Below are 26,564 nucleotides of genomic sequence, written 5' to 3' on the forward strand. Positions count from 1 at the left end.
AAGATCCATACGAGTTTTAGAAACACTATGGTTGATCCTTCACCACCACCACTTGCTCTAGTTTCAAATGAAAGCTACAATTCTAAACCTCCACTCTTTGATGGTGAAATTTTTTTATATTAGAAAGATAAACTAGAAAGTTTCTTTCTAGGTCATGATGTTGATCTTTGGGATATAGTAGTTGATGGTTATATCCATCACATAGATAGAAATGGAAAGCAGCTTTAAAGGAGAGCTATGACTGATGAACAAAAAAAAGGTTATAAGAATAATCATAAAGCAAGAACTATCTTGTTGAATGCTATTTCTTATAATGAGTATGAGAAAATCACAAATAAGGACTCAACTAAGTCCATATTTGACTATCTCAGAATGACTCATAAAGGTAATGATCAAGTCAAGGAGATCAAGGCGCTGACCTTGATTCAGAAGTATGAAACCTTCAAGATGGAGGATGATGAAATAGTTAAGATTATGTTCTCAAGGTTTTAAACCTTAGTTGCAGGACTAGATTTCTAAACAAAGGTTATTCTACGTCAGATCACGTGAAAAAGATTATCAAAAGCTTATCATCCAAATGAAGGTCTATGGTAGCATAAAACTCCCTTATTAATTCATAGTTCAACAGCTTGGGAGGATAAACTAACTTAGCCCACTTTCTTGCTTCAATCATCTGAGCGATGTTTATAAGTTCTCCATTCTCCTTAATTATGAATTTTTGTTCTAACCATGTCTTTCGCTCTTTTAGCTCTCCTAATTTTTACTATCTATTTTTTTATAATTTGGACTATTTTTTGTTGTTGTTATTTTGGAATATTAGGTGTATGATTTGATGAATTAATATTTTATAATGTATGTTATTATTTGTTAGAATTTGGTACATTTTATAGGTTCGGAGTGAATTGCGGGTTCGGGACAGAATATATATGGATTTAGGAAAAATTCTAGGTTCGAGGCAGATTCTAGATTAAAGACAAATTTTAGGTTTGGGGGCATTACAGAGATTCCAAAACTCATTTGTGACAGAGTTCAATTAATCCTCGTTAAGGGACCAGAGCTAATAATAGGGAATTATCTAAGGTTTGGGTTTTCGATTGGAGAATGCAAAAATCATCCCCTCTCCGCCCTATTGTCATGCCACAAAATCTTAAAGCATTAAGTTTTTGGATCCATCTACTTATAAAACTTTTACATCAATTTTTCTATTCAATATATAACTTATAATCACACTTGGTATACCAACAACTACTATGAAAAAAAAAACAAAAAATCGAGTCTTGTTTTTTTTTTTACGAAACATAGAAAAATGTCTAAAAAAACCAGTCAATTATTATATCAAATTGAGGAACCATTATGTAACAAGCAAATATATCATATAAATATAAGTGCTTTTCATTGTTCCCTAAACTTAAATACTTTATTTCATATTTAGATATTCAATCAAACTCTAATATACTCTTTAAGAAAAATAATATCAAATAACTGATTATTTATCCACTTAAACGGATAAACTCAAGAAGCAACAACATGGAATATGATATTTTATTATTTATGATATTTCTTAGCTTTTTACAAAGCCTTATTAATTATTTATGATATTTTATTTTAGCAACAATACACGTCTTGGCATATATGATATTACACCAATTTCAATCCTTGACTTAGTGATCTTGTGTCCTCATAGCATCTAGAAAAGACTTGCCATAAAGTTTACCAGCAAAAATATTCTTTATGTATTCTTCTAATCCAATTCTTTTGAATTTTGCTGGTGTTTCTTCGGTGACAAAATTTGTCAAGGGTCCTATCTTTCTTTTCCATAGTTTACAATTGCTCGATGTTCAATACTTCTATATGTTCCATTAGTTATAATCTGCAAACAAAAACATGTAATTAAAAGAGAAAATTAGAAGTAAGAAAGTGTAAGAATCAAACAAATAGTATGATGTATCTGATGGTTCAATTCAAGCCATTTTTTTTTCTTGTTCGGATAAAAACAAACAAAATCAATCAAATATGACCTCTATTAGTTCAAGTATTGATTTCACGTCATTCCAAATTGATCACGCGAGAAACGAACTAAATTATTACTATTTTTTTTTAAACTATTTAGATTTGTAGTATTGTCTTGAAGCAAGTGTTTTACTAATATATGTTTAAGTCGTTATACTGTATAAGAACTTATGTACTTATATGACTAGTATCCAAAATTTCTATATTATATTAAAAAAAATATTTTTAGATTTCTTAATATTGATTTATTAAAAGTTAAAGAATATTATAATGAAATTGAATTCAACAAAAAAAAATGTTGGTAAAAAGTATTATTCTGATAACGCTATTTCTAATCTATAATACATTTTAACCATTCATAATATTCTCATAAAGTGTGCGTCATCCACGTCACGGGATATGACTCACACTAGCATGTCACTCTAAGCCTAACCATAATACGAGCTGTTGTAGATTCTTGAGAGAACTTGAAGAAATAATGAGTTAAAATATCCAACATTTTAAGAGATATTGACACCACCTCTTAAACTAAAACTTTAAGGTATTAATTATATTATTAAAAAAAAAATTATATGACTAGGTTATCTTATATATCCAATACCTCTATTTATAATTGTTGTGGTACTTAAATGTTAATAAGTGTTCTTTAAACTCTAAGATATTCTCTATCTCTCTATTTTTTTCACATAAAATCATAAGGTATGTTATAACAAACTATCTCAATGTAAACCAATAATACTTGAATGAGATAAAAAAGATCTTTCCAATTTAACTAGAGCTCTTAAGTTTAAGTTCCATCTAAAATGCAATAGTGTTAAAGCATTTAAGATAGAGTTTTAGTATTTACTGTGGTTCTCTTTGACTCGAAGGAAATCTGATTCATACCAACAAAAATTATTTATATAAAACTATTTACACAAGTATTAATAGTTTTTTAAAAAAAATTCGAATGCACTTCTTAAGGTTTTTTTAATGGATATATATTTCGAGATTAACATACATGAACTAAAATGTATTAAACCTAATTAAATAGAAGTTTTTTATAAAGAATAATTAGTGCATTGAACAATGTAAAGTGAGTTAAAAAAAAGGAACAAATTTTAAAATAACTATTAAATAAAGAAGGGAACTTTACCTCAATAATATCCCCAATCTTGACAATGAAGGCATTTGGGAGGGGTTTAACTAGGATCCACTTGCCATCTTTCCTTACTTGAAGTCCTTGTACATCATTGAGTTGTAAGAGAATTGTGAGCCCTGCTCCATCTGAATGTGGTGTTAAACCAATAACCTTTTCTGGTTGAGGACATGGAGGGTAATAGTTTATCCTCATTAATTGTAGCCCTTCTTCAAACATTTTACTCATTTCTTTTTCATCAACTTTCAAAGCTTTTTCCATATATTCAACAATAATCATGGATAGTTTTTGTATTTCAATGGAGTAAAGTTCAAAAGTGTCTCTGCAAGAAAAAAAAAATAGGTAACATTACAACTTTTTGTACTATGAATATGTATATTATTTAGGTTAAACTAAAAAAAAATATTCTAAGATGTAATTATAGTCTATATATCAAAGAAGATTGTGCTTGGTTAGCAACAATTCGGTGTTTATGGATCCTTAAAAATAGATTATTTTTAGAGAGGAAGATTGGAGCGTTTTGGATGTCGTTTGGAACATCAAAACGTTGTTATGGAGGTGGCCTTTTATCGAGAATATTATACAAGCCAATTGTAATTTTAATGAGTTTTGTAAAAATCCTTTGTTTTTATCTCTTAAATTTCATTTAATGTGTAATTTTCCCTCTTTTATAACCGGGTTTGAGAACTTTTGTTCTCTTTTAATGAAGCTTGCTTAAAAAAAAAAAAATTGTAAAATTTTACTGGTTCAGTTCCCTTATCATTTATTTGTCAATGATGGATCGTTAGTAAGAGAAAAGCCAATGAGATTTCTTTTCTTCTCTAACAAATTTGGTATAATCCCATATAATTATTTATTTTCTAAGTTTTATTAGACCACCTCCAGCGGAGGTTTTTCAACAAGGTTCGACAGCATGACAGTTTATTTTTACTTTTCATATTGCTCCAGGCTGGCAAACGTAACAAAGACATCAACCGTTCTATCTTTTATTTTTATATTAAAAAATTCAAACTAGTTAATATTTTTATATTATAAAATTTAATATTGATAAAATATTAATTTATAAAGTAAAATTAAGGGACCCAATATGAGTTCTTCAGAGTTGCAGCATTACAGTGAAAAATTAATTGAGTTGCTTCAAACTGACGTGGTTTAATAGATCCCACAAAAAACCCAAAAATAGATTCACGGTTGAAAATGCTCTTAGAGATTCCTTACAAGTAGTTAGAAATTTGTGGTCACATCGTGTTACCCTTGTGACTAGCGTTGAAGTCATTATACTAGGTTGCCCTTCATATAGGGCTAGTTTGTTTTACCTTTAAAAAGAAAGTTTTTTTTTTTTTTTTGTATTTTTCAAAAAGATTTTTATAAAATGTTTTTTAAAATATTAAACCTTTTTAATAGATTAATTTTAACATTATATAATATAAATATACATTATTGAAGATTAGAACATAGTCAAAATCACAATTTTTTTTTTTTAAATTTGTATCTCAAAAATTATTTTTTATGAAAAAAGTCATTTGAAATAGCTTTAAAGCCAAGCAATATTTTGAAATTTGGATATTCGAATAAAGTTACAACAAAAGAATAAAATACCACTACCACAAAACATACCTACGGTGAACTATTTATTTACTTATCAGCTTGGTAATCTCTTTCTTAAAATTCATCTTGTAAGCCTTATAATATTTACGTTTACCTTTTTAGATTTAATGTGATCTGGATGTTTACGTTTACCCATTTTTATAAGAAAAAAAAAATCTTTTTTGAAGACTATGCATCAAGAATCTGACCTTGACTATCTTGAAGACTATGCTTAAATTCTCTATGTTTTTGTTTCAGCAAACGTCTATTTATATTTTCGTTAGATTCTCTCTTTTTATCTTCTATGTGTAGATTCTTGTTCCTACTTCATAGGAAGAACATCAAGAAGGAATATGAGAAAAATAACAAATAAGTATTTTGTATTCTTCATTCATAATTTAATATAAGTTATAATTTCTAAGGTTATTCACTCACAACTATTTTTATTTGAAATTATAGGTGTTTATTTGTATGTTGTTGTATGTTGTTGTATGTTATTGATGTTGTTGACGTTGTTTGTGTATTTTATTAATAAATGGTATTTCATGTGCAACTAGCAAGTGGTTATGGGTCTCTACTTTTCAGTGATGCAGCTGAAAATACTTATCAGTGAACATGGATCTAAGACAGTTCGAACTTGTGTTCGCTGTGGAAATATTATATGATTGTTTCATATCATATTTTCGTAGAGAACACATGTTTTTAACTCTTCATATCTTCCAGGAACAGTTAGTTATCAAGTTCTCTCAATCTATCTTAATTATTTGATGTTTTTGTTAGTGAGTTTGTTATTTAAAAGGTTTTTTTTGTTTCACTAACCACTCATTGAGCATTCATTTAAATATATTTTTGAGTTAATAATAAAAAATTAAATTATTTTTGAAAAACAACTTTGTCGATCCAATGTTTTTTCGAATTGCATCCATCTTGTAAATCATAATTTCCTCTTTAGCCTATAGAATTTGATTCAATGCCACAAATTCTCCAAACAATGTTGATAAATGGATGTTAGTCTAAGTCTTTCATACAAATCTTGATGTTTGAAAAATAAACTAGAAAAGAAGAGGAAATTAAATTTTGCATGAAACACTCAGAAGACATCCATTCATCAACATTACATTGAAAATTTTGGATTGAATCATGTTCTAAGGGTTAATTTTTCAGAATATTATCTTAAAAAATCTATTTGAATTGTTGTATATGATTAATGAGGGGCAAGGAAAATAAGCAATCTCATACTTTATAATAAAGTGTTATATATACCACAACGGTTCTGATATATATATATATATATATATATATATATATATATATATATATATATATATATATATATATATATATATATATATATATATATATATATATATATATATATATATATCCGTTGTCGTTTTGATTTTGGTTTTAGTTGAATATCGAACCCAAGACCCTATATTTATGACAACAATTGTTTAAAATAACTGTTGTGATAGGTAGCACGCTACATAGTTTATCACAATGGTCACACAATTGTAATGGAAAGCATCGTACATATAATCACACCTTACCTCACAACACTTGGTTAGTCGTTGTGGTATCACTTTTGCATAGTAGTATACTTAAAATAAAAATTTAAGAATAACAATTTAAAAGAATTTTTCATTTGTAACTTTTTATATTAAAAATTCTTTGTAAATTTTTTCAAACAAAATTATGTTACACTATAAAATAATTTTAAAAAAAAATTGAAACCAGAGGCCCCTTAATTGAATCGGTTGTGCCATATTTTGAATTTTTTTAAACCACTAGTGACATGTCCAATCGCCTAGAACTTAGAACTAGAGAAACAATTGGACATGAACACGTCTAGTTATTCTTCACCATTAAATATTGTTTGAAATTATTCTTCACCCGTCGATTGGTTAATCATTAGGTGTTGTTTTAAATTATTCTTCACCAGAATCTGTATTGTTTGGTGATGGGCTGCCAAAAATGTATCTTTGTTATCCGACATACTTGTATACGTAGTTACTTATAACACTATGCTTTTATTTTCCTGCATCGTCAGCTATCAGAGTCTTATTGGCAAGAATTTTGTATGTTGGAATCGTCATTGTTGTTATTGCGTCTGACTGAATCAAAGTTTGCAGTGTTTTACAAGCATGCAATCTATCTTCACAATATTATCTTTTTCTTTATTCTATTGGCTAAAGCTATTGTATTGTGAGATATTATGCCTAACGATGAAATAATGGTTGTAAAGAGATAATGACTACCCATTTCTTTGTGTCTAAAGAGTCGAAGGATATTGGCCCTCTTGTATCAGTGAAGAGAAGATCATCTCCTTCTGGATAGAAGTTGATATTTCTTCTTTGGAAGATTAAGGAATGGTCATCCTGGAGGCTTGTTCTCCGTCAAAGAGGGTTGCGATGGTTTTCCTTTCTGACTCTCCTATATTTCTGCTTCGATCTCCCCCTTATTAAGAATATGAGTATTTTTCTCTTCTCCACTTTTACAAAGGAGGTCCAGAGGGTCCTCAATGTTGCGCCTTCCAAGTTACTCCCTAATAGTTAGGGCTTAATCAAGGCCTTTGAGATGGTGTGCGAAGGTTTGGATATCTTCCATACTATTGGGATATTTTTATTGTTTTACGCCACCTGACTTTCCAAAGGGGAATGGGTATCCTTATGTGGTATGCTAGGAAAATCCCATTTCAGACCTTGTTGCAACCATTACAAGAAATGGAAGAAAAAATTTACCCGAGAGAGGGGACGAGAGGACTCTTGTGTAACGGTGGGGGCTGAAGGTGCCCCGTTCTTTCCCTTAGCTTGGATGGATGAACTTGTGGCGATCACGGAGTATTATAGTAAGTAACTTATCCCTAGAGAGGTGAGAATTATTTGCCTCCTATAGAAATTTGAAGTCATGGATTCTCGCATAGTGATTGATCTATGGTTGGAGGGCGGTGATTCTCTCGATGACCTGTTAGGTGCCAAATTGTGTTAATATTTAGTTTAATTAATGGCACCTTTCAACCGTTTTTATCGGATATTCGTACAATTCCCTGAAGTTTTAGATAATTATTTATAGTTTATAATTTTAAGCTTTCTTTTAATGATAATATGTGTTTTAGTTGTGATCTTGTAGGTTTTAGCCATTTTTGGGAAGTTTGGAGCTTGTTTTGGCCTTCATTGGAGAGTGCTGGGCAGAAGATAGCGCGTGTCGCGCGGAGATATGGGCGCGTCGCGCCCTGGGCAAGATATTTTGGAGCTTCCAAACCAGAGAGTTGCGCGCGTCGCGCACATTGGCGGTTTATTTTTCTTAAGTGTATTGGCGCGAAGCGCGCTGGAGGGCGCGACGCGCCCTGGACAGAAAACTGTTTTACTATATAAGGAGTAATTGTGATATTTGATTTCTTCTTGACATTCTTAAGAGCTCTTGGAACCCTAACTACTGTAGCAAGTGAAGAATTGGAGATTCGAAGCTTTGATCGTCGATTAATCGCCGTAGATGCTTGTTGATCTTCATCCTTTCCTTCTTGAGCAAGCTACCATTTTCATAGATAGCTAAATCTCTTTTGTATCAAGATAAGATGTAATCTTCCTAGCCTTTGTTATGTTTTTCTTGTGAATATACTATGTATGAACAAGTGATGATCAATATAGATGGTTTAGTTTGTTTATTAAAGCTTTTCTTTGGTATAAGTGTTTGAGACATCAATGTTTGTATCTAGACTTAACTTTATCATCTATCAAACTATAAATTGAAGACATGGATTTAGCATTTGATGTTTACTTAGTATCGGTTTTAAAAACGTTATTCGTATTGTTTAAACGGTGGAGAAATCGTCGGTTAAACAATATGGTAAATATAACTATATCGTTGCGGACACGGACGATATAGGCGTCGATACGTAATTATATTGATCATTACCGAGTTCATATACATATATTCATAAGGAGGCATACAAATTTAGGTTGATGAAATCAAATCTTGATACATTTTCTTTAACTTAGAACTTTCATTAATTTACTCTTTGCTACTAAAATTGATTGAATGAACTTTTGCAAACTCAAAACTAAAGTAACATTAACTCAAGACAAAATAGGCTATAGAACGGCGGTGATATCGCAATAATCCCTGTGGATACGATATAAACGAAAAGTACACCACAATACTCTTTCAACATGACCACCTGAGTAAGTTTTGAATAACATGACACTTTTTATAGATGTTTCTAAATACTTTGTTTAACCTTTATGCATAGTCATGCATGTTAGATGGCGAAGATTACTGTAAAGTAGCGGAGGAAAAGGTGGGACAAAATCCAAGCCGCTCGTGGGAAAACTGATAGTCCTTAGAGTCATCATGGGAGCTTTATTGTAAAGGGAAGAAAAGGAAAATTGAAGGGAAACCTCCGAACTCGCCCAACATAAAGGCCCAAAAATAGGAGGAGGCATCTTCGCGGGATGCTGGGGTCAACATTCATTGTATTTCCTACTTCAAGGGAGGTGAGCACTCAAAGGTCCGTTAATGGCATGTCTCCACCGTTACAACCTACTTTATGGAACGATGCTGGTTTTGATGTTATTTAGTTTATAGGTTCCCATATTCCTTTCTCTGAGAATTTACCCTGTGATTACAAGGCTCTTCAAATTTTAGCCGCCCTCTACGCTTATTGGCATGAATGATAACCTTTTTTGAGAGTGCTAATGTTGGAGGATGTCAACCAGGGGAGGTGGGACTATGCTGAGAAGGATTTGAGAGAGAAGCCCAAGAAGTATGAGGAGGACTACTCTGAAAGCCAAAGGTTGTTGGAGGCCTTGCAAAAGGACAAGGATGCATGGGTGCAAAAATGGGTTGCTGCAAAGACCAAAGCCAAAAAATTTGTCGCTAGAGAGAAGTCTCACAGTACATCCCTATAAGATACCCTTCGTTCCAAAAAGAATTGGAAGACGATGTGTCAGATCTCAGAGATGACTTGTTGGAAGTTTCTGGTATTTATTTTGAGTGTGCAAAGGAACATGTGTCCTTCTACTACCCCTTGTTCACGGTGGTGAGAGACCCTGTTTGATGGTGGTGTTCGGCTATGGAAAGAGTAAGCTCACGTGAGATGAGAAGCTCTATATTTTATGCACGTATATTGAGGTTATAATGATATGTCTGTCTCCCTTTAAAGGGTAAGGTATTTATATAAGCTTTTGGGCCAAAATTTTAGGAAACCCTAAAACGTGGTAATCGTTTCCCCTTGAATGTGGGAGACTGTTGAATGCTTATTTTATAAGGAGTCATGGGATGACCCCGCTTGTGTTGTTAGTGATTGGGTAAGTGTGTTGTATACGTCTTCAGTGAAGGTGGGAACCCATGGGTGATGCTTCATGGGGATCTATGTGTCACCCTTATTTGGGACCCTCACAAATATATCACTATATATAGGTTGCAAGACTTAGAAACAAGGACATTCAAGTAGGCATTCAAAAGCAAAAAGAGTAAGAAATTATTGAAGAAATATTCTTGTGATCATGCTAGACTACCTAAACCGGATATGATGATTAGGTGCTAGAGGATGGAAGGGACAAGATCAATGTTTTTTATGAGTGATTCAACTTTGGAGACAACAACAATATGTTTGATGGTAAAATTAACATCACCATAAGTTTCGAGTCAATGTGAGGTTTTATGTAAATGTGCCTTAAAGTCTTAAATGATGAAGAGACGAAAACATGTTTTTGAACTATCAGACATCAGAGGCATCAGTACCCCAAAAAGTAATATTTTAAATAAATTATTTATAATTTAATTAACTAAATTAATTATTTTTTTATTAATGTTGATAATTATGAAACTATTGTTTAATAGTTAATAAATATTAGTAATACATATAATTTAAACAAATTTAAAATATAGGGTCAAAATTTCAATTTTGTAAAGATCTCTACAACAATTAGCGGACCCTTATAGAAATACATATGAATTGGTAAAAAAATCAATAAATCTGGTATATATGTACATTATTTTTGACAATCATGCTATCTTTCACTTATTCTAATAAGTTTTTGATGTTGGACAAAAATACGTTTTGTATTTTTTATTATTCATACAAACATAGATAAAGATACGTGATTATTATATATTGAATCACAAGCATATATTTGGTTATTATATATTGAATCACTTAGCATATATTTAGTTTTTTTTTTTTTTTAAATAGATCAAAGTTTTAAAGAGATACTCCTCAGTTTTAAAATGAATATCGTTTAAAATTTTTTACATAGATTAAAGAATATAATAATATTGTTATAAAATATTATATTTTTATTAAATTAATCTTATAATTGTTAAAAATAGACTACTTAAGATAATTAAAAAATAGAATTAAAAAATGAAAATGATATTAATTTTTAAATAAATCTTATTTGTTAAAACGTCACTTATTGTGAAATAGAGGAAGTACTTTTTAATATTGTGTCATTCTATTTTAATTTTTTTAAGTTTTTGCCGACATAAATATTAGCAACAAAAATTTCGCAAACATGTGTAATGCCCTGTCCTCATTTTTTTATAAAATGAATAAAGGTTTTAAGACTGCAAACATATCTATTTGTCATTCGAGTATGGAGTTTTTTATTTTAGTTGATTTTAATAAACGAAAGAGGAGAGAACCTGATAGGAAGAGGGAGTTGTGGAAGTAAGTGAGGCATTCTAGAGTGTTTAGGAAGCATTGTCATATAAAAAGTATCAGCCCAGTCAAGCTTTTGTTCTTCACTCAAAACAAATGCTTGTCCAAATCCCTCCATATGTTGTTCAGTTTGCCAAAACTTTTTCTTTTCAGACATTGGAAGATTGAAGAATTCTTGAATCTCCAACTTTACTTTCTCCAATAAGTAAGAACTAACATCATGATTTACCAACTACAATAATTAAAAATTAAATAATTCAATTTAACTAGTATTTATTTATATTTATTTATTAATGTAAACAAATTAATAATATTTATAAATCAATTATTTTATAAAAAAATATTGTGATATAGAAAAGTGACCTGGAAGAATCCCCAATCTTTGCAAGCAAGATGAAGCTTAGCCAATTCTTCACTCCCAAATTCTAAAGAAAGCAATTTCTTCAGATCAATGACTGGAATTTCAAAGATACTATCAGTTTCATTGATGACAAATTCTTCAAGTTGATCAGATTGAATATATCTTGGTGGAACTGCTGAAATATTGTTCTTGGCCAACTCTTGAACTGATGGTACAAGAAGAGATGTTCCAGAGAAATTCTTTTTCTCTTCCATGGTTCAACTCTCAGTCCTTAATTTTTCTCACTAACCAGTTCACAAATGATGGCTCATTTATTTATTTAGAAGATGGTATTTATAAGTGTTTTTTCCTTTATGCAATTTTTTTAAAAAAAATTCATGTAAAATAGTTTAATGGACTAGTTATTACATGACAAAGATAGATATAATAGTATTACTATTATCCTCGTGGATGAGTATAGAAACATGAACCTCTTTTTTCATTGTAATCCGTTTAAGATGGTGGTTATTTTGTGAGGACTTTAAATTTGTTTAATGTTATTTTAAAGCATAGGTTGGTAAAAAAATTGCATTTAAGTCAATGCGCTGTCGTAGAAATTTCCACGAATTATATGCATAAAATCAATAGAAAATCCAATTTAAAAGGTGATGATGTTGTTACAGCTTACCCCATAATCCAACAAGATAAAATAATCAACCTGTCAATTACAAATTTTAGATTTCCTACTCAATTTCTGGATATATATATATATATATATATATATATATATATATATATATATATATATATATATATATATATATATATATATATATATATTGACGGAGCCAAGAATTATAGGCAGCCTGGTTAAAAAATTTACACTGTTGATTATTCATCTGTTTTAATTTTCACACCTTATTTTTACTAATTTTGCTCCTGATTTTGTCTAAAATTCGACTATTAAATTGGGGGAGTACAAAGAAAATAGGGGTTGAGCCCCGACGCCTGCCCGGACTAGCTGAGCTTTGGTTCCGCCCCTATATATATATATATATATATATATATATATATATATATATATATATATATATATATATATATATATATATATATATATATATTATTCTAGAAAAAATATATTATTCTTCATTGTCTAAATATTTCAAATAGTTACCATGGTTTTTGGCTTGGTAGGAAGGACCACCATTTAGCGATTGAGTGAAAGTTAAAACTACTTGATGTCCGAACCAAATTAATTGGTCTGATATACCATATATTGATGATAAATATTTTTTTCACGTGGTCGTAACTCCTAAAATTTAGGGTTAATAGTCATTTACGCTCTATCATATAGACGAATTTTAATTTACCCCTTTAAAAAAAATGTTTTGAATTACTCCCCTATAAATTTTCTATTTCACCTCTTCTTATTCTTCTCTGCTTTATCATTAAAATAATAAAATAAATATGTAACCGAATGAATGAATGGAAGGTCACATATAAAAAGAAGTGTTGTCTAGCTTTAGGAGAATAGTGACAAATACACAAACAGAGATATTTTGGTCCAAACTTATCCCTTTTGCTCGCTTAAAACAATATGAACTCTAAGACATTAAAATTAAGGTTTTTTTTTTTCATTCAACATTATTAAAATATTTAATTTTTAGTATATTCTAAGATATTTTTAAGACTATATTTTGTTGGTTATCTGCTATTAAATTAAGAGAATGTCTACCCCACTTCTAAGATCTCTCAACCACCATTGATTTATCAAAATTGTTTTTCTGCTTCTGTAGATGTGTTTTCGAAAGTACTTTTTAAAAAAAATTAGTTTTTTTTCGTAGGTGCATCTACGGAAGCATTAATGAAATCTTTCATACCTACATCTACGGAACATTATGTTATATTTTCAAATCAACTACATTTCACTCCTAAATTCCAATTTTTTTTAACAAAAATAGAATATCAAATTATAGTAAATCAAAGTAATTGGAAAACCTCAATTGCTCTACTGTGATTTACTATAATTTGATGTTCCATTGAATTTATGAGTGAAATATAGTTGATTTGAAAATATAAGAGAATGTTCCGTACGTAGATACATCTACGGAACACTCTATTTTTAAAACATTTGGTAGATGTAACTACAAAAGACTTCATTTAATTTGAGATTTTTCAATTAATTTGGATTTCTCAATTAATTTGAGTTTCCCTAATTAATTTGGGATCTTCCTAAATTTCACCATGTTTTAACGCTTCCGTAGATACACCTACGGAAAAAATCAAACCAATTTTTTTGAAAAAAAAAAACTTTTGGAGGTACATCTACGGAATAAGGGGGCATAAATAGAATTTCGCCGAGTGGCTAAAAAATTCAAGAGGTCCATTGAAATTTTCTTAAATTAATTTTAAAATTTGCAGTAGATATTAATGTCTCATAATGTAAAATCTCTCGTATTTTTTACAGTAAACTCTTTTATTTATCAATATTTTAAAAAATATTCTTTTATAAAAGTTAGAGTAATACATGAAAAATTTAATTTTAAATAATAAAATTAAATATTTTTTTTAGAATAAAAACATTAAATCTCATTATTCAAAAACAATAATTATATCCAAAGGATCCAGAGAAAACAAAACTATAACCCTCTAAACCTACTCTATACAAAGTTAATTTTCATTGACATCTAAATCTACTCTATACAAAGTTAATTTTCATTCGAGTTTGGAGTACATCTCACTATAATTCTGTGTTTGATCCTATTTTTCAATTGGGTAACTATCTCTTTTTGAGTAAGAGTCATCTTATTCCTACCATTCCAAATTTCATATAAAGTCTCTACTAAAGCAACTTATAGCATTTAGTTTTTCCAACCTTTTCTCTTATATATTTGTATTAGCCAAGCTTTATCTCTTGACCAATTTGCTAGAGTTCTATAGATTCCCATCCATATAAGGATATCTCTCCAAATTTGAATAGATTTGTTACAAACAAACAGTAAATGATCAATAGACCTCTTATGAATCCCAGTCGAAGAACATCACTTCACTTTCTCGTCGAACTTAACTTATCTATCTTAAATATTTCTCTAAGTTTTATTAGGACATCTTACATCTTATGGAGCATCGAAATTATAGCTAACACTGATCTTTTACAAGAGATTGGTAAGACATCATGCAAGTGTGTAAGTACACCAATTGATTCAAGTGTAAAGTTGGAGAACACATAAGAAACTATTCCGGTTGATAAGAGAATGTATATACCTATCACATACTAGACCAGATGTTGCTTTTGTTGTAAGGTTAGTCAGCCAATTCATGCACCAGCCAAAGGAGATTCAATTACAAGCTATGCTTCGAATTGTGCAATATTTAAAAGGAACTTCAGGCAGAGAAATTTTGTTTGAACGAAATGGAAGTGTGAGTCTTGAAACATATAGTGGTCCTGACTATGCAGGGTCACTTATGGATAGAAGATCAAGTACAGGATATTGTACTTTTCTAAGCGGAAATCTTGTGACCTAGAAGAATAAAAAACAAAGTGTTGTATCTAGATCTACTGCTAAAGCATAATTCAGAGCAATGACACAAGGGATATGGGAACTACTTTGGCTGAAAATGATATTAGAATACTTGAAGATAAAGAGTGATGAACAATTGAGACTTTATTGTGATAATAAATCTGCAATTAGCATAGCCCATAATCCAGTGTGTAACACCCCAAATTTAATTAAACTGGATAATTAAATTATTGAAGGATTTAAATATTGGATTTAGTCGAATTTGGATTGTCGGTGTTATTTTAAGAAGCGTATTTGGAATTATTAAGTTAAAGTCGGATAGTCGGAATATAATATTTAGAATAATATTTTTTATAAGTCGGAATTTATTATATTGATAGAATATTAATAAAAGTGATATTTTGGTTAATTGAAGTTATTTATCTTATTGGGCCTAATTGGTTGTGAAGAATAATAAAGATGAGTTATTAAACACTAAGCCTAATTGGAACTTTATAGTAGGGTTTTAGAGATTGAAGAGTAGTGTTGTCATTTGGGAGAAAACAAGAATGGAAGAGAAGGAGGCTATGGCTTGAAGAGGATACTCAAAGCTTGGAGATTCCATCCATGGTGTCAAATTGAAGATGCAATTGGAGACCCATTGAGTTGCTTCCATTGATAAGGTAAGGGTGGGGTTCTCTTCCTATAATGGGGCTTATGAAACCTTGTATGTTGGGGATTAGGGATTTAAATTGTTGCTATTGCTTGTGTTAATCGATTGCTTGAAGTAATTTTGCGGTGAAATTATTTGAATGCTGTGTTCCTAAATCTCTGTGGGTAAAGGAAATTTTATATTGAAACTGTGTTGAAAAATCTGGAAAACGAAATTAAAACATATAGGAGATGCCCGCCCATTGTGGTATAATGCTCCCTCTCATTTAAATATGCCGTGAATTAGTTGAGGACAATCATATTATGATTGCGACAATTCAGAAGCATTGTATTGTGTATCTCGATTTCCAATTTTATTAGTTATTGTAATTTAAATAAACAACCACATCAAAGCTTTGAATTAATTTCTACGTTTCTTATCATAGTTTATTGTGGGATGGTTATTCACTCTTTTAAACTATATTAGGCTGAAAGATTGTATGCTAAATACACACAGTGACAAGTTACATTATTGTGACGATGTTGTTGCCCAAATTGATAGAAAGAAAAATTCATTTTTTTTAATATCCTTCTATTGATTGAAGGAAACCCTTTAGTACCTACTGCAATGGACATATCTTGTGGGCATGTGTGACTTGTCTACTTCAATTCAGTTTAATCTCAGAATCAGACGCCATGATCACATAAAAAGTTCTATTATATTTGATTCATTGTTACCTTTTTTCTTCCTTCTAATTCATGTTCCTATTAATTGTTGCAAATAAACCAGCGAGTATGGGTACAATTGTTCCAGCAAAATAATTGAGTTGCGTCCTTAGTGACTTGGTAGTGTAATTCAAAGATTTATAAGAATCGAGAATATTAATGATTTAACCGAATGAATTGGATAACCGTAAAGAATAGAATTGTGCCCGAATTAACCGGTTTAAGTTGTGTTTTAGTGACTTGGTAATATGACTCGAGGTTTGGTAAAGTCGTGAATATTAATGATTTAATCGAAGATTAGATAACCGGCAGCGACGCGAAATATATCTGATTAATTAATTAATACTTTGTGAATAATCCCGGTTAGTTGTAATAGATTAGTGATTAAACCAAAGACTAATTTATATAGGAGTATAAGACTATCCTTGAATTGGCTTAATGTGTCGATTTGTTGTGATGACTTTGTTAATTCGTGAAACGGAGTAATTGTGCCGTTGTGTCGAAACATGACGATGTTTGTGATGAATTGTAATACGTAATGTAATATATATTTGTGATGATGATTTTGTGACATGAATTACCTCGAATAAATGGTAATGTGATTGTGATATAGGCTTATGCCTCATGACGATATGTGATTTTGATGAGTATGTTGTGTTGTCTTGTTTGTCGAGTCACATTCCATGCATACTCTGTGACAGCCTGAAAACTATGACAAACATGACGATCCAAATGGCAATTAGTGACGGGGCTGAAGCTCTGATTGATATAAAATAGATAAATCATAAGTATATCAATGTTATGGCATAAAGATAAATTTTAGACTACAAAGTAACAGGAAAATTTACTTTGAATTTAACAATTAAATATAGTCTAATGAATGATGGAGTTGAAAATAAAATTTGATATACTTGAATCGGAGGATACAATTATAACCGCTAGTGAAATTAATAATTTTTTCCTAATCTTATTTCAATCTAGTTATGAAGAAAAGAATAGATCAATCTATATAATTGATGCACCTCAAATGCAATAAATAAATAATAACTTGTGAATTTATCTAGGCAAAGCGATATTGCATAGATATGTTTCAATTGCAATAACTCATTAATCCATTAAAGGGGCATAATTGTTTTCTCTCAAATTTGGTACTCAAAGAACAATTGGCATCAAGGACATATGCACTTAAAATTAATGCACCTCATACCACATCCAGGACCACACATAAGCTTTCGACAATCGAAGTCAGTAAGACATCCCTCATATGCTGTAAGAAAAAACATAAATAAGTTAGTTTTGCTTAGGATGTAAAAGATTATGTACAAACAAATAAGTAAAAATAAAAATTGAAGGGAAAAAATTGCTTACCGTCAATGTTCTTTCCTGTAAAAAATATGAAAAGGAATAAAAACACTACGTAAATAAACTTAGGAATTGTGGTCATATTTTTCCTTATTTTAATGTGTTAAAAATAACTAAAAAATTTGATGACTTTATAATGTATAAGGTTCATGCCCTATTAATAAAAAATCATTTAAAAATTTCATTTAAGGAATTGTACAAAACTCTTCTGAAATTAAAAATTAATATTTAATGTCTCTTAAATAAATTAATATGTTGTATTGTTCCTAAATCACACCTAGCAAAGAGGTCGAAAAAATATTGTCTAATCATAAGAGTTTATAAATTTTAACCAACTTTTTATTGTTTTTTCGATGATTGAAAATCTGTTGACCATGACTTATATATATATATATATATATATATATATATATATATATATATATATATATATATATATATATGTAAAAAATATTTGTACACTATAAGTGTACACTCCACCGTATAAGTGTATATCTAATATACTATTTCTATTTTTTTATTAATTTAAATTTTGTGTTGCCACCATTTTATTTTGTTGTTCCATAAGGTGTACGTAGGGTGTATGAAAAAGATGGTGTACAAATAGCACAGCTGATATAGGGGACGACTCAAGTGAGAACAAGTGAGAACACTTGGTTATTATGAGAAATGAGAATAATGAATCACAACCATTAAATTTTGATTTGTTGATTTTAATGAACTGGATTGGTTTCTCTTTCTAGGTTAATTTAAAATAAATATTAAGGATCATAGAAACAGAAACCAATCAAGTCCATTAAAATCAACAAATTAAAATTTAATGGTCGTGATTCATTGTTCTCATTTCTCATAATAACCAAGTGTTCTCACTTGAGTCGTACCCTATATATATATATATATATATATATATATATATATATATATATATATATATATATATATATATATATATATATATATATATATATATATATATATATATATATATATATATTTATATATATATATATATATATATATATATGTATATGATATGATGAATGATTTACAAATGTAATGTAAACATGTTATGCACAACATGAAGATATTGTATGGTCATTTATTTTTCTCAAATACGTTTAATCAAAATGAATGTGTATTTTGTTGTGATTTATATGAGTAAATTAATCTAATTAAAAAATTTTGAAAATATATTTTAGTATTATATGTTTGTGGGGTATTTCAATTAAGAATTTAATTGGTACAAACACTAATGGCATAAAGAGATCTTATATTACCAACTAATTGTAGCTGTTAATTTTCTACTGGATAATGATTTTTATTTTAACTTGTAACAAACTCGTGCATACACACGGATTTTGTTCGGTTACGTGAATTTGGATAAATCATTTATTTTAAATAAAAATGTTAAAAAGGAAAAAAATTAGATAAATAATTGATATGGATTGGACATAGGAACATTTCTAGCCGGTGGACGTGACATTTTAAAAGTAACTTACCATTCCTTAAGCACATACAAATATTAGGAATAACTCACATAAAGAACTAATAGGATACCCAATAATTAGAACTTCCTATAAGATTTTTAAAAAAAAAAATAACACAAAAAAGGTTCCACTAGACGTGACAATTTGTTTATTGGTATTTTTGAAAAACAATCGCAAGTCTTTAAAAAATGTTTTTGGAGGTTCGACTACTTAATCCTAAAACATATTGTGCATAAACTCTTAAAGAAGTATTTGGTTATTGTCGTAAAAATAGAAGTCGACACTAACTCTATAAAGAACGAAGGGTATGCGGTGTAAAGAAAAATAAAGAGTTTCGACTGTGTCGATATCTTTATAATTGAGCAACGCAAATGGATTGAGCAATAAATTGTTGAAAAGACAAATGAAAATTAAAGGAAAAGACTTTGCTTAAATATGCAAATATTGGTGTGCAGAATCATACATATTTTCTCACTCTTGGGTACTTTGAGTGTTTGGAGTTTTTGTAATGATATAAATTTGCCACCCTGAATCCTAACACTATAATCCCTATATATACTAATACATGAATAATTTCCTGCAACAACTTCATTTCTATTAACCGGCACATGTCTTACTGCATGATTTGCAAACCTCTATAACTTGTTTCCACATGTCTTCGATGTATGGATAAGGCAAAAAACTAGTTATTTCAATTTGATCTCTTCGTTTTTTCCCAACTGCCAATGTCGACCATCAATCTTGTTGAATTTTCTGAGAATAATATTTTCTCATAATTTGAAATTTGTGCTAAGTCTGAAATCTTAGGGTTAACATAGCAATTTTGACACGCTAGGTCAAAAAATCATTCCTGTCAAAATACCAATCAAACATCATCATTTCACTAAGTATCTTCTTAGCTCATTTCCATTGTGCCGATTGTTAGGTACCAAAATGTGTTAATATTTAGTTTAGTAATTGGTGCTTTTCAATTATATTTATGCAAATTATTGGAAAATCTCCTAGTTTTAGTGTCAATAGTCGTATTAGAATTTAATGGAGTAAATCATTCGTATATAATCAATTTTTGGAAAGAAATTACAGGTTTAGGTGTTTTGTGGAGGCTTGGGTTCATGGATTGGCCTAAAAATGGATTTCAAGCAGAATATGGTGAAAAACAGCATGTTACAGGACAGGCTTAGCGCGCTCATAGCGTGAGGATAGCAGGTTAGGCAGAGATTTTGGCGCTAAGCCCCATTTTGGTGCGCCATGGAGATTTAAGAATTTTAAGTGGGAGCGCGCTTAGCGCGCAAGAGCGGGCTATGCGCGTTATGCGACTTTTTCAGCACTATATATATATTTCAAATCAAATATTTCGGGGCACTTCACCTACTATTAAGAGAGAAAAATCAGAGGAAAATACTATTCAAGATAAAAATCGAAGAATCGAAGCCGGTTTCACATCAATAGTCGAGAAATCACAATTGATGCTTGATCATCTTCTCTTTTTCCTTGTTCTTGAAGTTATCATGTTTATGGAGAGCTAATTTTCTTTTGTGTCAAGATTAGAGGTAGTTAACTTGTAGGTTATGTACTCCTTTTGATTTTTTGTGTATGACCTTGGTTGATGATTAATATATGGTGAATATCCTGTTGCTTATGTTTTTATTTGTTGATTTGAATCACTATTAAGAGGTATGTTTCAAACCATGACCTAAAAGATATGTATCTATCAATAAACAAACTCTAGAGATTGATTTGTGAGTTGATAATCACTTGTATCGAGTTTTAAAGATTATCATGTTGATTGTTGGCATGAGCGATTGTCTAGTGGTTAATATGATATTACTAACGATATCACTTTAGAGATAACTGGCATTGAAAGGATACGTGATTGTACTAATCATTAATAAGTTCATACGTTTGATTGATCGAATATATATGAAACAGGTTAACGAGACCTAATCTTGACACGTTTTTTCTCAAACCGATCAAAACTTTATTTTTACCTTCTTTAACTAATTTGCATGCAATCGTTACTTACGGTTACCACAATATTTCCAAAAATCTTACTCAAAACATTAATTGTAGAACGGCGATAATGTCGTATCAATTCCTATGGAAACAATAAAGCAAATACTTACCCTGTAAAAGTGTTTTCAACAAGTTTATTACGTCAAAAATCCCATGTTAAATCTAACTGAAAATTTTCAAATTCCAACTAGTTATAACCACTTTCGGATTACCACAAAACCTGCACATATGCCACCATACCAAATATTATTTTAGTTTCTAGAGTAACTTTCAACAAAATAATTTAAGTCTTAATTATGATTTTTGTTTGTTTGATAATTGAGTGAAATATTTTTAGCTTATTTTGGAACTAGAATTTGGAGTTGGGTGTATTAGTTTAATCTATTTTTTGTTCATTACCTTCAATGGTTGGTTTCACGTCACTCTCTCTTAATCTCTTCTTCAATTCTTTGTTTTACAGGGCTCCAAAATCTTGGCTCTTCTTCAACTACGCTCAAATTCTCTAAGAATAAGGTTGTTACTTTTCCAACTCTTGCATTACATATGAGTGATGGAAGCATACTTGGCATTCTTGTTATTGTACAAACTTCTCGAAGCAGTATCTTGTGAAGAATTTTCTCGGTATCTAGATTTAAAGAAGATAAACTAAAAGTTTATATTTTTGACGATGCGTCAGCATATGATGGGTAAGTTAGAGAGATTGTTGGAACATTATGAATATATTCCAATATAGGGAGATGAATTGAAAAAGTTAAAGTCCCACATAGGTGAATTGAAAAAGTTAAAGTACCACATTGTATATTAGTTGAAAAAAACTCCTTAGTCCCACATTGCTTAGATTAGAAATCTTGCCTAATTTACCTCATTATATAAGAAAGTCACTTGTTTCATTCCAAAAACACACCAAAAACTTATTTTGAGTTTTTCCTTCCTCATTCTCATAACTCTGCGTCTTTCGAATTGTCGAAGCGGCAACTTCTCCCCCTTTCTTTTTACTCGTTGAATTTTCCGAGTACCTTCTTGAATTCTCCTTAGAGAATAATGTTAATTTCTCCTCGTTTGAGTTGAGAAATTATAAGTATAATTTTTTCTTGGATTCTCTTTAGAGAATTATTGAAATTTCTCTTGGTTTGAGAAATTACTACGACTGGTCTTTATACCAGATACTAAGATGGTATTCATACCATATTTGAATGGTCTTAGTACCATCTGAGGGTGTATTTCTAGACCGATTATCTACCGTGCAAGTAGTAATCGTATAGTATAGAACTGGGCTGTTTTATCCTGGAGGCGTCGTGGTTATTAAGAGCTGTTTTGCATAATTTGGACAGTACCGCGAAACATCTTAAAGAAAGCGTACCGATCCGCGACTCGACCCGGTAATTTCTTTGGTGGCAAAAATTGTTAAAATCGTGATCCAACAGAGATTGTATAAAATTTTCAAGTCTTAACATGTGATGATCCAATATAAATGAAAAATAACCATCAAGCCAATCTAATCTTACAAGAGCTATAAAAGAAGAGCGGTACAATGATGCAACTTTATTTAATGGTAACTTTTGCATGAATGTCTTTGAACTGTGGTGGAATTAAAATGTTAGATGCAATGTCATAGGGCGGCCTTAGTAATACATATTGGTGCTTAAGTTGCTAATACTTAGGTTGATAATTTGTTTTTGACATCACGACAACACTTCCTCACCTACTTGAAAAGTTTAAGTATTGTGAGTGCTACTTGATAATTAATGAACGAGTTTGTGCTGCATGACTCAGACAATACTTTATTTTATTTTCTCCTTGAACTTGAACTATTGTATCTTAATTCTGATGTGATTGATGATGTCCTGATAATGATTTCTGCTCCATATACCCTAAGTTTTAATATGACTCTGAATTGATTTTTTGACTTGTGTGATGTAATTAATTTGCCATTTGTCATTTGGAGAGACAAGGCCGTCTCGAACAATTTGGAGGCGTGTGCAAATTTTAAAAACACAAAATTCAAAAAAATTATTGTGCTAAAAAGCTTCAAATTTTCATTAAAATTTATATTTTATATAGTTATATGATAAAAAATTAAATCTGTTAAAAGAATTACATAATCTTATAAGTACTAAGTTATGGTGGACTAACTCAAATCAATTTTTTTTTAAGACAAACCAAATAGTAATTTTATTAATTAATCTATTAAGTTATTTATTTACTACTTTTTTAACAATATTATTTCTATTGAAAAAGCAATAAATTAAGCCAAAGAAAATTATGGATTGTATTTTATTATAAAAATTCAATAATAAATAAGTTAACACTATGATAAACCTTTATTTAATTATAATATATTAATATTATCTAAATTTTATAAATAAATAAATAAAAAATTAAAAAGATTACTAGTATGTATGTAACATATATTTACATTAAATAATAATTAAGAGTAGGTTACATAAAAGACCCTGCCGCTAGAGTTACCACTTCGGATTCTGCTTTCTACACGCTCTCCAGTCAGTATCAGATCAGTAAAACCAGATGACGAACTCCCCAGCAAATGACTATAGAAAGGACCAGTCAGTGTACTCATAAACAGGTCGACCAACTCCCTGTCAGCTAAAGGAGGTTGAACTCTTCCGACCAGAATCCTCCACTTCTGAGCGTATTCTTTAAAACTTTCCTTCAGACTCATAGACATGCTTTGTAGTTGCATGCGTGTCGGCGCGAGGTTAGCATTGTATTGGTATTGCTTATAGAAGAAGAAAAAGTGTTTTAATTCCACCACAATTCAAAGACATTCATGCAAAAGAGAATTGTGGGAAGAAGTGTATTGGGATAAAGTGTGTTTATTGAAAAAAGAAGGGGGGCTTGGTGTGAAGCATTGTGAGAAGTTCAATGAGAATTCTTAGCAAGTGGAAGTGGCGCATTTTGAACAATGAGAATTCTTTATGGACTAACATTCTTTCTTGTAAGTACGGAGACATTCAAAGAACTTTGATAAAGGATACCTTTATTCATCCGAGAAGTAAAGTTTCTCTTTGGTGGCGTGATCTTGTTTCGATTGGGCGAGAAAATTCGGCTACTACTTCAAATTGGTTTAATTCATCTATCTCTTGCAAACTTGGAACAGGTCTTGTTCTTGAATTTTGGTTTGATGCTTGGTTAGTAACAACGCCTCTTGGTATTTTGTTTCCGGAGTTGCTTTCTTTATCCGAAGCGCCCCATTCGAAGGTGGCGGATATGGGAAGTTGGAATGGTGAAATTTGGAGTTGGAATCTTGGAATTTTTGGCGAGACCGAGGATAGGGCAGCCGCAATGCATTTGAATCAATTAGTAATTCTTCTTGCTCCGTTTCAACCTTGTCGTTTGATTGGCGACTCTTTTGTGTGGTGGAGAAATCCTTCTGGTTTCACGGTGAGTAACGCTTATGATACCATTTTGTTACTTGACTTACCGCACCCTCCGTTGGAGAACTCTTTTTCTTCTCTTTTCTCTTGTTTATGGAAGACTATGGATCCTAGTAGAATTCATCTTTTCGGTTGGAGATTGATTTGGAATAGACTTCCTACGAAAGTGGAGTTGGCGAAGCGTGGAATTTTAGTAGCGGCGCAATTGTTGAAGTGTCCTTTATGTAATCGAGTTGATGAGGATTTAGATCATCTTTTTCTTCATTGTCATATTGTTAGAACTTGGTGGACCGATTTGTATAGTTGGCTTGGTATAGATGAGGCGTCGTTGATAGAAACAATTTTGGAGTGGCTTTCTTCTTTAGACTCGATGTGTAAGTCTTCTTTCCATATGGAAATAGGTTGGTTCTTTGGTTTGACTTTTTGTTGGGTTGTTTGGAAGTGTAGAAATGCAATCATTTTGAAGGATATTTCTTTGTCATCCTTTGATGGGGTAGGATTATTCAGGTTCATCTCTTGGGAATGGTTATTGATTTTTTTTAAGGAAAAAGCTAGTTGTTCTTGGCCGGATTGGTGTGTCGATCCGAGACCTTTTCTTAATTGACTTGTTGGTCCTTTGGGTTTTGGGAGGTTGTTTACATGTGGGTTTGGTTTATTTTTCTTGTACTCTTGGGTTAAGCACCCCTAGTACTTTTTAATAGATATCTTTGCTTATTAAAAAAAAAAAACGAAAACATGTAAGGAAAGTTAACATCTGCTTATAAATATTTAATTATCTATTATCTATGTTTATGGCTGTCTAACACAGATATGATACTAGTATTTGTTCATTTCGTATATATCAAGTGTCAATCTAGTGATAAATATTGAAATAATGTATGAATTACTATACATGATCATATTTACTTTATTTATATTATTTAAAAATGTAAAAATATATTAAACCAAGGTAAATATCTCTGGTGTCTTAGGTTTTGGCATAGTCACTAGAACTATTTTTATTTTCTTAATTTTTAATGTTTTTTTTAGTTAAGAAAAATAGAAAAACTAATTTTAATTAGTCTAAAAAGTCATACACCGATAAACAAAATTGCGGACGACCGAAAAATTATAGGTAACTAACAAAATAAAAGACTTAATTATAACTTTGTAAAAATCTTATATTTTTTACATATCTTTTTAAAGAACAAAATATCTAGGCTGTTTGAAAAATTAAAAGGCAGGGAAAATATAAACTAAAAAATTAGATAAATCATAAGTATATCAATGCTAATGCTATGGCATAAAAATAAATTTTAGACTACAAAGTAACATGAAAATTGTCTTGAACTTAACAATTAAAAATATTCTAATGAATGATGGAGTTGAAAAGAAATTTTCATATACTTGAATCAGAGGATATACAACGATACCTCTAACATTAAAGAATAAGATGATAGTATGAATAATATTTTTCCTCTCTTATTCCAATTTATTTCCGTTGGATTGGCGATGGAGAGAATTGATTCTAGCAGAATTGAGTTTGGTAGAATTGATTCTATCAGAATTGATTCTAGCAGAATTGATTTATGTTTGGATACATTTATGTAAAAGTGAGTTGAGCAATAAATTTTAGTGTAAAAATCACCCAGAATCAATTCTAGAGGTAGAAGCTACAAATTGTAGCTTCAAGTAGAATCAATTCTAGAGGC

General features: G+C 30.4%; 1 pseudogene; it reads right to left on the bottom strand.

Annotated features, from left to right (window-relative positions):
* Positions 1 to 1,528: 1,528 nt before the first annotated feature.
* Positions 1,529 to 12,079, bottom strand: LOC131653374 (protein SRG1-like; annotated as a pseudogene).
* Between the last annotated feature and the right edge of the window lie 14,485 nt (positions 12,080 to 26,564).

The sequence above is a fragment of the Vicia villosa genome, linkage group LG2, assembly GCF_029867415.1.
Source record: "Vicia villosa cultivar HV-30 ecotype Madison, WI linkage group LG2, Vvil1.0, whole genome shotgun sequence".
NCBI classification, from domain to species: domain Eukaryota; kingdom Viridiplantae; phylum Streptophyta; class Magnoliopsida; order Fabales; family Fabaceae; genus Vicia; species Vicia villosa.